General features: G+C 37.2%; 1 long non-coding RNA gene across 1 annotated transcript; it reads left to right on the plus strand.

Moving 5' to 3' along the window:
• The first annotated feature begins 14,093 nt into the window (after window positions 1-14,093).
• On the plus strand, window positions 14,094-15,948 carry LOC134199814 (uncharacterized). The gene is made up of 2 exons (XR_009974451.1): window positions 14,094-14,212; window positions 14,533-15,948. It is a non-coding gene; the product is annotated as an uncharacterized LOC134199814 (long non-coding RNA).
• The last annotated feature ends 207 nt before the right edge of the window (window positions 15,949-16,155 follow it).

Here is a 16,155-nt window from a genome sequence, read left to right on the forward strand (position 1 = left end):
CCGTGCTTCGCAAAATTTACCACCGGATCGGAAACGCGACCCAATGAGAAGATCCGGCGAGAAACTCAGTGGGCTGTGTCTGTGGGACAGGACGTTGGACGTAAATTTTCATTGCAAAAAAAATTTGTTTTTTTTATAAATGACGTTGATTCTTAAAATTTGTAATCTGTTTACTTATAGAAGTTTGCTATTTCTATTTATTACACAATATGTAGTCTGTATTATCTATAGGTACCCGTAATCCCCCCTTTTTTTTCATATTACGCTGTGAAAATAAGTTAACAATAAAATAAAACACTATAAGAATCAAAGCTTATTTTATTATCCAATCATTCCTATTTCCTTCAGACGGCATAACCTATATTTCAAAGTTAATTAAAACTTAGTAAATTTAAGAGTAAGAATTACACGCATTTCATGTATAACAACATATTCACATATTTCATAACAACATATTTCACTGGTGGTAGGACCTCTTGGTAGTCCGCACGGGTAGGTACCACCACCCCGCCTATTTCCGCCGTGAAGCAGTACTGGGTTTCGGTTCGAAGGGTGACGTAGCCGTTGTAACTATACTGAGACCTTAGAAGTTATATCTCAAGGTGAGTCATCATTTACGTTGTAAATGCTTATGTGTTCCGGTAACCACTTAACACCGGGTGGGCTGTGAGATCGTCCACCCATATATGCAATATTAAAAAAAAAAAAAATTGAATTGTTTGTCCTTCTCTGGTATATAAACTGCTAGTCGATTTATCACGAACCAACAAACAAAACACTGTCGTATTTATTATAGCAGATAAATCCAGTGCGGCTAATGTTATTTGCTATGATAAAAACTATCCTATACGTTAATCCACATTATAAATTATCTTTATGCGAAATTTTATGAAACTATGTTCGGCCATTTTTACTTGATTTGCAGGATTGACAAACATCAAATGACGCAATATTTCATATCTATATATTAATACGTGAAGCAAAAACTTTGTATCCCTTTTTACGAAAATTGCGCGGACGGAGGAGTATGAAATTTTCCACACTTATAGAGAATATAGAGAAGAAGTTCACAATGCTAATTTTTTTATAAAATAATGCATAACAGATACCTTAAATCAATAAAGAAAACATTACACACACTACATACCATGTATTTGACGCACACACGCATGCATACTATTTATTGTCAAACTTTTGTTCTTGACGTCTGTTGTCAAATTGAAATGAAATATTGTTTGTCTTTGTTAATATTTTTTATAGTGTAGTCTTGGCGAAATTTGTGATTATAGAAGTATAAAATACAATCATAATAGTGTACAAACTTACAATTCCAATTAATTATAGTCGAATTTCGACTACTGTTGGGACCTCTAGTTCAATTTTAATATTAGTATACTCGTAGATTTAAAGATTGACGCATTAATGATTCAAGATATATGAACGTATTCATTATTTTAATATAATTGATTTTTAGATTTTAAATTTAAAGAGATAAGATAAGATTTTTAAATGGAAACCCTTAATATAAATACTGACTCAGAAACAAAAATCTAATAATACAGGGTGCGGTTTGTGACTTAATTTTGAGACCGTCATTTCGAATCTTGAATTATCAAGTCGCTTAATCCGAACAAGCAGTCATTTATTTAAATAGGTATAGTATTTGGTAATCTGTTATAGGTTACGTAGGTTTAGTAATTGTTTATTTATTACGTAAAAAGATGTGTGGTGTCGTGGGACTCCGGATAGGAACGAAGTTCCTTATTATAAAAATATTAATTTTAAGTTCTATTCGAGGTATAAAGAAAATAAAACTGGAGGTTTCGCAACAACCCATGGTCATTCCGAACTTATCGTGGTACGCTTCATTCACGGTTGTTTGCATAAGAGTTAGTGTATTGCGCAAACGAACACTCTGAGATCGTGGTCAATGAATGATAAAAAATATGCATTTTTTTTAAAGTTATTACAAAGTTAAGTTGTACACTGTGTGCATTATTAATAAAAAATTTACGCCACGGACGCTTTTTCCCGGTTAGGGTACCCCTCTGCATCGTCCCATCATAAGGAACATCGTTCCAATAATTTTACGGAGACACATTTTTTAAAATACAGCTGTCAAAAAACTTACATTTAAATTAACGATTTGAGAATCGAATGCAGTTGGAATATATCACTATGCCAACTGCAAGCGTACCAAGCTATGTTATAATTTTTATTTAGAACCAACCATAAATGAATCTGTAAATGTCACACAGCCCACTGAGTTTTTCGCCGGATCTCCTCAGTGGGTCTCGATTCTGATACGGTAATATTAGCAAAGTACAATAGTGTTACCAAATTATCTCTGGTTAAGTCCATGAGCGCACGTACCTGTCCGCGAGAAGCTGGAATCGCCCCTTAGGCTATCAGGGAGTTAAGTAGGAAAAACAATTCAGAACGCTTTACACGAATTACGGTTCCATAGATTATGCTATTTATACCTTTAACTAGCGACCCGCCCTCGCTTCGCTTCGGAAACTGTAATTTATTATTGATTTCTCCACTATTTAATGGATGTTATTATATGTACATATAAACCTTCCTCTTCAATCACTCTATCTATTAAAAAAAACGCTTCAAAATCCGTTGCGTAGTTTTAAAGATTTAAGCATACATAGGGACAGACAGATATAGGGACAGAGAAAGCGACTTTGTTTTATACTATGTAGTGATATAGCATTTAGCTAGTTATTACGTTTAGCGGGTCTGTCATGTTTATTACATTTACAATTGTTTACAGCGCTACTAATTAATTACATTATCGTCTTTGGTAGTGTTCGTACAGGAAAACGTTTCCTTTAACAATTGGTCTTGTTTAAATAATTAAATCTATCGCACGATTCATATAGCTTCGCTTGGAACTTTGTAAACGTATCGTGGATGTCAATTGTATTTATGAACCTATTTCTAAAAATTACCTTGTAGTTGATTGACGTTGTGTTTCTAAGCCAAATTTTTTTTTTCTACCTATGCTATATAGCCTTGAGAGGCTATTTCTTATTAAGAAATACTTGTTAAAGAATACTTTATTACATTCTAGCAAAAAAACAGATCATTGATTTTATTTAAAATCAGAAACTTACTTCTTGTATTCAGTTAAAACCAGCCGATCTTTGATTTAACTTTGATGCGAAATTTACCAAACTTCATAGGAACACCCGCTGGGCGAATTAAATTTTTTTTCCTACCTCTGCTGATAGCCTTGAGAGGCTATTTCAGCTTTACCCTAACGTGTAGAGCTCACGGGGCTCAAACCGGAGTGATGCTAGCACTGACCCTAGCAAGAGCAGTGCTTTGTAGAATTTACCACCGGATCGGAAACGCGGCCCACTGAGAAGATCAGGCGAGAAACTCAGAGGGCAAGCCAATAAACTATATACTTAAGATGAAAATAAATTAACACCTGTTTAATTAAATAATTAAATAATTAGATCGGTCGGTGTGGTATTGTACGAAAATAGTCTACCACATTCCCGTCACGGTCTATGAAATGAACGAATATTAGTAGCGCTTTTGAACATTGACGTCATAGTACAAAATGAAGCGTTACCTGTCTATAGTGAAATTAAAATGTTTATAGCTTCTATATTTCTGAGTTTAAGTCAACCTTAAACTTGGTCGTTTAAGGTTTAAGGTTGACTTTTTATGAAATAGAAAATACCGTAAGCATAATAATAGTTTTATCGCGTTGAAACTTTACTTATATAAAGTTGATATTATCCGGGTGATCCGGATGATATTCCAACAATATGGATAGCTCGTCGATCGATAGAGCTGGCGTCGTGATGATCATGAAAGGCTGGTAACGGAGCCCTTGTTAACTCACTGATCATTTGACCAAGTCGACCCGCTATCTCGTTCTAGGACGTAGCTTCGTCACGATGACTGCTGATGATAAGCCATTTATTATAAATTGAACTAATAAACGCTGCAGAAAAAACTTTTTTTTTTATTGTTTAGATAGGTGGACGAGCTCACAGCTCGTTAACCTGGTGTTAAGTGGTTACCGGAGCCCATAGACATCTACAACGTAAATGCGCCACCCACCTTGAGATATAAGTTCTAAGGTCTCAGTATAGTTACAACGGCTGCCCCACCCTTCAAGCCGAAACGCATTGCTGCTTCACGGCAGAAATAGGTACCACACCTACTCGTGCGGACTCACAAGAGGTCCGCAAACTTGCTTAGAAGCTTTAGATTTACAAATTATACCATTAGTTAATCATCGAAACAAGCTGAGTGTTGTTAAAATTCACTACGCTTTTTAGAGAAGGGACGGAATTTGCTCCTTTTATGCTGAGAGAAAATGTTTGATGTACGTTTTAGAATCAAGTACAGATATAGGAGCATATAAGGCACATTAATGTATATGTACCACATTTTTGCATGTCTGCGTGTATTTTTAACTGTGGGCGTCGGGCGACGCGACCTTGCGACAGAGACGAAACTCCCACCACTGATCAATAAAATATCGGTGCTTTCTCAAACTAAATTGATCCACTGCTTATTTAATGTGGAATATTGACAATGAATCGAGTTCTTAAGCAGTAATGTATGCCTACAAAAGCGATTATGTCGCGGCAGTGTAGTGTTTAATGGCGATGGAATGGACAGGCTACTCTTCGGTCTCGTTCGCCAATTTCGCAGTGATAAGTTCATCGACTCGTTACAAGGATGTGTGAATCAAACGCAATAAAATGATATGGTTGTTCGCTCTCTGTTTATGGGACGTCATTGTTTTCAGAAGAATAAGCTTGTTAATAACATTTAAAAAAAAATCCACGTGATTAATTTGCTTCCGGATCCGAAATTAATTTGATTCAAAGTAGAATTCAGTAATTCTTATCCTATCAAATCTATTTTTTTTTTTAATTTATAACTAAATATTTGAAAGTACGCATTCAAATTTATAGCAAATATTGTTAATGGGTATAACTCGTTCGTAATCAACCTTTTTATGACTATGGCATAATTAAATTAATCTAAACTGGCCTGCTCCATATACATTTAAGAAAAACAAAAATGCCATTATAGATATTTGTGTAATGTTATATTCGACAAGATAAAAGTTCAAGAAATAAATACTAGGGTTTACGAACTCGTTTGAGTCTGGAAACGTATTGTAGCGGGTAGCACTCATAGAATACCTACACGATATTTGACGGACGCCTGAATCGCGCTACCGATATTTTCAAGATAAGGGCATATATACAAATTCCGAACGATAACCTTCCCCGGTCATCGTTCTCGTCGAATGCGTCGCTTCCGACGAAGCGCTCGACGAGTAAATTAACCCTCAGACACAGCCCACTGAGTTTCTCGTCGGATCTTCTCAGTGGGTCGCGTTTCCGATCCGATGGTAGATTCTGCGAAGCACGGCTCTTGCTAGGGTTCGCGTTAGCAACGTCGTCAGGTTTGTGCCCCGTGAGCTCACCTACTAGTTAAGGCTACGCTGAAATAGCCTCTCAAGGCTATTAGCTTAGGTAGGTAAAAAAACCGTTGTACTTTTGCAACTGACCTTAGAACTCTTGTCTCAAGGTAAGTGGCAGAATTTACGTTGTATTTGTCTATAGGCTCTCGTAACCACATAACACCAGGCGGGCCATGAGCACGTCCACCTATATAAGCAATAATAATAAAAACAATATTACCCATGCGGTGGACGACGACGTGGTATTTTGAATTAATTAACATATTCCGCAAGATCTAGGTTTTCAATATTTTTAAATAATTCGTTAAATTAAATTGAACTATTACTCCTTTTTAGAAAAACATATTTTACTTATTACGTAATCACAGTTCGTCCAATTACTAAGTATTAGTTGGTCGTTGTCTTTTTGCTATAGAATAAATAGCCTTCAATGTTCAGCCTTAGCGCGTGACCTTTGACCTTAGTGCTAATGAAAACTGAAAACACTAATGCACGTTAATTATCTTTAGTTCTTCTTATTTTTATTCAATTCAAAATTTACTAAAAAGCGTAATAAAAAAAAAAAAACAGTTCTACGACACGGAATAATAATGAAGAAATGTACATAGGTAGGTACCAACTATGTTTTTGTTGCGTGTTGAAAATTAAGTAGTAAGTAACAAAATCGTAAATTATTGCATTAACAATGTCAATTTCAACAATGTCAACAGGTAACTAGCCTTGGTCAAATTTATAAATAACAGAAGTTACGTGTTATAAACGTGAATGAAGAAAAACGGAAGTTATATTTTATATATTTTTATTGCGACTAGAGGTCCCGCAGTAGCCGAAATTCGACTATAATTAATTGGAATTGTAAGCTTGTACGCTATTATGATTGTATTTTATACTTCTATAATCACAAATTTCGCCAAGGCTACACTATAAAAAAATATTAATAGAGACAAACAATTCTATTCTCAATTTGACCACAGACGTCAAGAACAAAAGTTTGACAATAAATAGTATGCATGCGTGTGTGCGTCTAATACATGGTATGTAGTGTGTGTAATGTTTTCTTTATTGATTTAATGTATCTTTTATGCATTATTTAAAAAAAAAATTAGCATTGTGCACTTCTTCTCTATATTCTGTATAAGTGTGGAAAATTTCATATTCTTCCGTCCACGCAATTTTCGTAAAAAGGGATACAAAGTTTTTGCTTCACGTATTAATATATAGATTTCAAAGGACAAGTAAATTTTGTTTCTTAAGATAAAAATTATCGACTTAAAATTAATATTAATGCAATAATAATAAAAAAATCCCAAACTGTTTTTAATTGTTTGGTATTAAAATGTGACCTTGTATTTTAATTTATTCCAAAATGTAACTATTCGCATTACCATAAGTGTTCTAGGTCATGCACTAAGCGTTTCGACCTCAGTATTCTAAATAAACGTATCCGTGCCAATTCTACACATGTTAATTTGCTAAACCAGTTCTTCTGAACTTTTTTTTTCACCTCTCCTTTAACATATTATTTATTTATCAGGAACCATTCCCTGATAACGTCATACTACTTTTCCGATTTTATCATTACGTAATTACATAAGTTAACTGCTTTAACGTGGAGTGCTCTGTGGAATTGTTTGAGATGATACCATCATCTTGTTTTTACCTTCGCACAGCCCGCCACCGAAGTAGAGTTCATCCATACTACCTGGAGCCACTGCGTTCATCCACAATGCGTTTCCAGAGATCTTTTTAGTTTATGTACCATCCGGCTTTGGAATGAGTTCCCTTCCACGGTGTTTCCCGAGCACTATAACATATCCTTTTTCAATCGAGGCTTGTGGAGAGTACTTAATGGTAGGCAGCGGCTCGGCTATGCCCCTGGTATTGCTGAAGTCCATGGGCGACGGTAACCACTCACCATCAGGTGGGCCGTATGCTCGTCTGCCTACAAGGGCAATAAAAATAAATAACTTCTTAGTATTTCTGATGATTTTTCTAACAATTATCTACCAAAATAATTTTAACATTACCACCCATCCCCCGTGCCGTAGATTGAGAATCGCTGTGCTAAACGATGTGCAACTATGTTGATATTGTTGTGTATTTAGATATTTCCTATCAAGAAACGTTTTAATTTTTAGCCAATGTTTTGAGGATTAAATTGTATTTAGTTTGCTATATATTACTATTTCATTAATGTATTATATACCTAGAAATGTTCTATTTTAACCGCATCTGTTCTATTTTAGGGGATTAAGATTTCTCTGTACTACTTTCTGGTCCATAACCTATCGATCGATTTGCAGATACCTTGTCACGAGACCAATGACCAACGAACATGCTGTCATAGGTTTTATTTCGCATACACCCTGCGTTGCCCAAGCCATCTTATTTATTATGATCAAAATCTTATGCAGTATATAACCTAAGCTATAAACTATCATTGTACAAAATTTCATTCAAATCGGTTCAGCCATTTTTTCGTGATTGAGAAGCAAACATCCAAATAGAGGATCTTCGTAGAAGAAAGATGGAATACTAGAACTGTCAGTTCTTTTATATGGCTTTCATGGGTAGGCGTAATGCTGGGAGTCCTCAACAGAGCGAAGCGGTATTTCACGCCTGGACAGAGACTTGCGCTTTATAAAGCGCAAGTCCGACCTCGCGTGGAATACTGCTCTCACCTCTGGGCCGGGGCTCCCAAATACCAGCTACTTCCATTTGACTCCATACAGAAACGGGCTGTTCGGATGGTCGATAGTCCTGCTCTCGCGGATCGCTTGGAACCTCTGGGTCTACAGAGGGACTTCGGTTCTCTTTGTGTTTTATACCGTATGGTCCATGGGGAATGCTCTGAGGAATTATTATTCGAGATGATCCCCTCATCTCCTTTTTATCATCGCACCTCCCGCCATCGGAGCAGAGTTCATCCATATTATCTGGAACCGCTGCGTTCATCGACAGTGCGTTTCCAAAGATCTTTTTTGCCACGTACCATCCGGCTTTGGAATGAACTCCCCTCCACGGTGTTTTCCGAGCGCTATGACATGTCCTTCTTCAAACGAGGCTTGCGGAGACTACTTTATAGTAGACAGCGGCTTGGCTCTGCCCCTGGCATTGCTGACGTCCATGAGCGACGGTGACCACTTACCATCAGGTGGGCCATATGCTCGTCTGCCTACAAAGGCAATAAAAAAAAGGCGAGCTTATGGTCCACCAGGCACTAAGTGGTTATCAGAGCCCATAGACATAAACAACGTAAATGCGCCACCCACCTTGAGATATAAGTTCTAAGGTCTCAGTATTGCCCCGCCCTTCAAACAGAAACGCATTACTTCACGGCAGAAATAGGCAGGGTGGTGGTACCTAACCATGCGGACTCACAAGACGTCCTACCACCAGTAATATCTTCCCCTCTCGAGATGGGTGACAAATCAAGGTGTGAGTTTTAAAAACTACCACCAGTAAAAAGTCTCAATTTTTATAGTACAACGGCTGCCCCACCCTTCAAACCGGAGCGGCTTACTGATCCGTAGCAGAAATAGGTAGAGTGGTGGTGCCTTCAAAGCTCGTAGGTATGTAGGTGTACAACGAAATTTTTTGAGTAATCTAAGGCAATGCCACTTTAAACCATCTCTCTACATCGTTGCGGTATCTACGTATTGTATGTGTTCCGGACACCGCTTAATATTTATAAGTGAAAGATATGTTTAGCATTTTTGCCGTATCAGGCGTAGACAGAAATAAACTATTACCCCTCATTCGACTCGATTATAACTATATGTATAATACAAGAGCCAAACGCTAACAAATGTGTTGACCAAAAATTGAATTTAACTTTTTTGACCGCACTTTTTCCGTAGCCGTCGGAAGCTTAGCGCTTCATTATTGTTTGGTTCTTTTGAATTACCGAATTTAGAATGATGAATAACTCGTTTAACATTAGGACATTATGTACTCTGGCCGTGAACTCCTTTGCCTGTTTACTGAAGCAAAAAACGTGTTATTAACTCAATGTGACACTGTCAGTCTACTCTTCGATTTTCACGAGTCGAAGACCACGGAAGCTGTTTAATATTCGAAACATCAAATAAAACATAACATCAATTTAAAAAAAAAACGCGAGATTAAACCAGAAAATTCGTTATAATTATATCAATTGGACACTTTAGTTGATAGAAATTTGGAAGCGACTATTCGCGTTTATTTGAGGCCGTCAGCGCAAAAGTGGCCTAACCCACAATTTTTCATATTCGTGCTTATATATTTCAATTTATGTAAAACATTATAAATGTTGATACAAAACCGGCCTATCCCTAGTTCCACCTATGGCTTACAGATAGATGGCTTTGTAAATATTATTATTGCGCGTAGTTTTTGCGAAGCAGTATAAAAAAAATTAAAACCTCATTATCTCCGTACTAACTAGCTATAGTAAGCTTAGGCCACTTTTGCGCTGACTGACTCATTTACTTGATGAAAATGAATCTATACTTATATATAAAAATGAATTGCTGTTCGTTAGTTTCGCTAAAACTCGAGAACAGCTAATTTTGGTCTTAAATTATTTGTGGAAGCCCACAGAAGGTTGAAAGGGTGGATAAATATGAAAATGTTAGGAATTAAATAAAAATAACAATTTTGTTTTCCCTTTGTTGTGTCCCCCGTCGGACGGATTCCTTTTGTTTGTTTTAAGTTTATTTTATACAAAAGGTTAGGTCTTTTACTTATCGATTTAGGCACTACAAAGTCTGCTGGGTCAACTAGTTTGCAATAACAGTAATAGTGAATACAAAAAAAAAAAAAAAATTACCATATCCAAACACTCGATAATTAATCATTAACAATCCAGCACACGCCCACATGTGAAATCAATTGTGTCGAAGAGCGGAACACATGTGTATGTAGAGACAGCGTTTAGATGAATTTGCTCTTGTTCCGACCGTTCGTTGTTGTACGGTGACAATAAAATTTTAATTACACAATAAATATTTCTGTTTTAGCCACTGAATAACTCAACGAAGAAGTGATTGATAACAGATTAAGAGCCTTCGAATTGATTTTCTTTAATTTAGAGCTGTAAGCATTCGCCGTAGTGCTTTTTAAGTGATAGATAAAAAAAAATTATGATTGAAGGATTACTGGTGGTCCTTTCCAGTTTCACCAGGACAGGTGGGCGAGCAGAGGCTCAGCCAGGAGGGGTGGGATTTGCTAACAGCTGCCCAAGCGCCTCCGAAGGAGACCTAGCAACTCAAGAGCAGCTGCTTCGCGAATCAATCTACTACCGGATCGGAATCGCGACCCGCTGAGAAGATCCGGTGAGAAATTCAGCGGGCTGATTCATAGGTTAGGTTGCACGTCGACCTCTTGTTGAGTTCGACGAGTACGGTTACCGGAGTGCCTAAGCTTGCTCCTAGTGTTAGAGCTGAAGGTGTCGGTCATAGATAATCATTTCAACTAAACATATCTCTTTGTAACGTAAATCTAAGTCAAAAAAATACAACCTGCATTGGAGTCATATTATTATAGTGTTTTTGTGTGTTATAATGCAAAAGCAAAGTAGCTGTTAGCTGAGTGATGTCACGCACGCAACCCATGAATGCTTTGTAAAACGAATTAAAATTACTTGATGTTATATATAGGTACTACTGAGTTCGAAGTATTTACTGGTGATAGAGATTCTTTTGAGCCTGCAAGGGGAAGTATCACCACCACCCTGCCTATTTCGGCCGCAAAGCAGTAACTTGTTTCGGCTCGCACAGTGAGGCAGCCGTTAATGTATAAAATTGAGACTTAATAACTCATTTCTGAAGATCGGTTACAATCCGTAACCACTTAACGCTGTTTAAGAAAATAATTAAAAAATATTTTGCATTACCTACGGATCAAAGCGTCTCGTAACTTTAAAAAAATCTTAAACTGTTACCGAACCTCACAGATATTATAGCTAAAGCCACGGAAAACGATAGGAACATAAAAGTATATCATCTTTAAATCAGTACAATATGTCTGCACTAATTCATGGTAACCCTACGTTTAGATCACAGCTGATTTATCGTCGTCAATTATTTTAATTTCGAAACTATTGCAACGCGGAAAATATCACGAATTAAATTACGTTGAAATTTACACAACCTAATTTTTGTTTTTTAAACAATGTCTTATCACGTGTGACGATGAGGGCATTTTAGCTTGTAATTGTATGGTAGGGTATGTTGCGAGCTCGTAGGGATGATCGCCATCATGCTAGCTTCTGACGGGATGTAGAAATTCATTCCTATTTGATAGTTTTACTGGTGGTAGGACCACTTGTGAGTCCGCCGTGAAGCAGTAATGCGTTTCGGTTTGAAGGGTGGGGTAGCCGTTGTAACTATACTTGAGACTTTAGAACTTATATCTCAAGGTGGGTGGCGCATTTACGTTGTAGATGTCTATGGGCTCCAGTAACCACTTAACACCAGGGGGGCTGTGAGCTCGTCCACACATGTAAGCAATAAAAAAAAAGTTAGGAAAGACTGTATAAATGTAGAAATTTCGTCCTCTCGTCTCAAGTTGGACAGCGGATGTCAATCGTTGTGTCTTTGAGCTCTCCTAAGCGCTTTAAATCAGATGTGTCGTAGCGTAATCGGCCAGCATAACTAATTTATAAATAAATCATGAACAAACTCCATTATGCGTGATAAAAAAAAACCTAATACGGAACGTGTAAGTTCTCAGATTTGCGATCTTGTGTCTACATAACGCACGTCACGAAACCACTAGAAGTGTTTTCGACCTAATAGATCGTGCACGTGCAACCTAGTTCTATCATTAGGACACCCAGAATCAAGTAGGCATTTGACACTTGTCAGTTATCACAGAATATTCATTGACAAGTCGCTGTTAATGAGTTGCATTAGCGTTTGACGTTTTGTAGACGCTAAAACAAGTCTTTTTAAGCTATTGCATAGCTTTTATCGCGGGCCTTGAGCGCGGCGACCGAATCATGAAATTCCGTAACGAAAAAAACCTAATACCTACATGGGTTCAACACATTCACACGTTGCGCTTGTGTAATGTATATGAATAAGCGCGTGGCGTGACGACATATTGCATGCGCATCATGAAAAGTCTGCCCATCTCTCTCTCGCGCGGTCTAGCTTATGAGTGTGAAGGGGACAGTTAATGTTTTGCTTTTATTAATGTTTAATATGGCGTGGTATCGTTTTATTATTGTTTGAATATTAAATCATCATTGTCTAATTATAATTGCATAAGTTGATAAAAAATGCTAGCTTCACCGCGGCAGTTCCCGAGTGCCACAAGTTTAGATCGGCAAACGTATTCGAGACCCGAAATTGTGATCACTGAAAAAAAAACATATTAGAAGCTGAACGTTGTCTATTAGCATGAAATAAAAGAATGAAGTTTCAGTAACATTGAAATAACAGTTATCGTTTTAACACGGAACACGTGATTGTTACGAGGAGGCGCTGGTGTGGACGCTGGCACGAACACGTGCGTTCTTACCACAGGTCCCCAATCAAATCAAAGATATAAATCCACAGGATAGTTATTAAGGATAATCGATCGAATGTATCTCTGCTTCAGTTGCTCGCTTCGGGCATTTCAATATTGCAATAATTGTTGCGTTATAATACTCATTGTAAAAATGAATATTAAAAAAAAAATCTAATATTTAAAAAAAAGACATGCCCGCTGAGTTTCTTGCCAGTTCTTCTCAGGACGGAGGCTAGTTTTTGTGAATTGGCGGTAGTTCTTTTTGACGTTCAACAAGCATGTACTTTCATTTATGTTGAATAAAAAATGTTTTGATTTGATTTGATTTGGTTCAGAAAAGTATGTTAAAGAAGTAACAGCCGACTCTCCGTTGCATAAAATGTTTTTCTTTAAAATCTTCTGAATTGTTTAATTCATAAATAAAAAAGTTTCTATTACACACATCGAGCGATATAAAAAAAATTAAGTAAGGTTACGTTATCGTTTAAAAGTACTGAGACCGTGACGATGAAAACTGTAAATTATTCGAAACATCGGAAATAATATAATAATCTATATATTAATACGTGAAGCAAAAACTTTGTATCCCTTTTTACGAAAATTGCGCGGGCGGAGGAGTATGAAACACTGCACACTTATACAGAATATAGAGAAGAAGTGCACAATGCTAATATTTTTTTTAAATAATGCATAAAAGACACAATAAATCAATAAAGAAAACATTACACACACTACATATCATGTATTTGACGCACACACGCATGCATACTATTTATTGTCAAACTTTGGTTCTTGGCGTCTTTTGTCAAATTGAGAATAGATTAAATATTGTTTGTCTTTGTTAATATTTTTTATAGTGTAGTCTTGGCGAAATTTGTGATTATAGAAGCATAAAATACAATCTTAATAGTGTACAAACTGACAATTCCAATTAATTATAGTCGAATTTCGACTACTGCGGGACCTTTAGTAATTAGAAAAAACACAAGATTAAACCGTAAAAGTATCTGTAATTATGTGTAAGAAAACCGAAGAAAATAATTTATTAAAATATATTTGCTCTTAAAGTTCTGTTACGAGTTGGCGCGCGTGTGTCAGAATAAGTCGATATAAAATCGGTACTTGGTTTTACTGTAAACTGGTCGTCGACCTAAGACGTTTTCCTCGTCTGATCGCATCTGACTCATGTTTTGTTTATTTATTTTTGTCAACAGATCTTTCTGTGACGCAGCGTGGAGGCATGTTAGTAAATCGTATTCTTGTTCTTTTTTTTTTTTGCTAAATTCTAACTTTATTAAGTTCTGCTCTTTTAAATGCATTTTCTTTTCTGTGTTTAGGCTATACTAATATTATAAAGAGGAAATATTTGTTTGTTTGTTTGTATTGAATAGGCTCTGAAACTACTGAACCGAGTTGAAAAATTCTTTCACTGTTTGGAAGCTACACTATTTAAGAGTGACATAAGCTATAGTATATTTTGAAAAAAATTAGAGATCCTTACTAAAACTCCAATAATGTAACCCAAGGTGTAAAAAAAAACCTAACCCCCTACCACCCCACAGGACCTTAGTGTCGAGCACCGGGCGCCCCCGCACCCAGCAATCGACGGCCCCTGCAAGAGCCGGGTGAGGGCTTTCTGTCCGCACCACCCGCTCCGCCTTCACTGCCTACGAACCGAGGTCAACGACCTCCTCCTCACGACTTCCTCCACGGTTCATCGGCATGCCCAATTCTTCATAAAGCCCTGGTCTTCCTTGTGCCGGACGGAGGCTGGACATCTATCGGAGTCGACGTCTCGCCAAGTTGGCTTCGGTCTGCAGTAACGGGTGCGGCCGCGGTGCAGCGACGTCGTCTCTCCTCGATTTTCTTGGGGGCCTTACACAGGCCTTGCCCCCCGAAGTGTAGTCCGCTAGTCTCCCGGCGGAAGCGCAGACGGTGCATCGCGGTGCCAGTGTGCATCCGGATGCCACGTGGCCGGTCTGTCCGCACCAGTAGCAGTCGTGACTGTGGTCAACCGACGACGGGCACCGGGCGCCCACATGGCCCAGCGCGTGGCAGCGGTTCATTGTAGCCTCCGGGCCTCCAGCAGGCGGACGCGAACAACGCTCCACTCAATGCGCAGCTTCGTCACTGCGACAATCGTCTTCGCCGCTGCTATCGGGTAACAAACGAGAACTTGGCCCATTCCTCCGGGTCCAGCCTTGATAGAGCCAGCCTTGACTGCATCGACGGAGCATTCGCCGCTGTATTTTACAATGATAATCCAATTTAGTGCTCACTAATACTCAAGATTGAATCGCCGGAAAATATGTTAAAATAATGAATTATTATAATTAATTAATTTCATGATGACAATTATGTTTACGAAATTATTAATGTGGGTTTACATCACAACGATTCCTGGTAATGAATGAAGGCCTTGAAAAAAGTTCATTGACCTTACATTACGTATATATTTCAATTTAAATTAATAAAATTTTTACGTCATCTATTATTTATATAATCATAAGGTTGTTTATGAAAATTCTTGAATATTTCACGTTCTAGAACACATTTTGGTAATTAAGTATAAACAGACGCAATTTTTTTTTCTTCTAATGACTTAATTAGTAATTTAGTTACCGACAAAGGATGAAAATAATTTTAGTTTTTTTGTACGAATAGCTAAGGGAAAAGTCTGGGAGACAGTAAAACTTTTTTCATTTGTGAATGTAGAGCGTGAGCTATATCAAGTATTTGATAAAATATAGGATGCATTAAAATCGTTTTCCAAAAAATTAACATGTATACAGTTTTGAAAATACAAAGAATCATCACGATCAACACATATTTTATTATTTTATTTAAGTTATTTTCATAGAACGTAGTACGAAGAAGAACTTAGCCGGTGATTGGGGAAACGTGGATTACCGCCTCGTGCATTATAAGTTTCACTAAAACAAGATTTTAATAAAAAAAGAAAATGAACTACAACAAAATTAGAATATCATGAATGCAGCCGAAGTACGCATTATTAAGAACAACTAAAAAACGGAATAACTTAAGAAGCATCATGTTTCAATCCAAAAAGTGATCATCAAAATCGGCTCAACTAGAAAAAATATTCTTAAGTAATACACGCACATAAAAAATTGAATCGTATTGACAACCTCCTCCTTTATTGAATTCGGTTAAAAACGACAACT

This window comes from Bombyx mori, chromosome 12, assembly GCF_030269925.1.
Source record: "Bombyx mori chromosome 12, ASM3026992v2".
Classification (NCBI taxonomy): domain Eukaryota; kingdom Metazoa; phylum Arthropoda; class Insecta; order Lepidoptera; family Bombycidae; genus Bombyx; species Bombyx mori.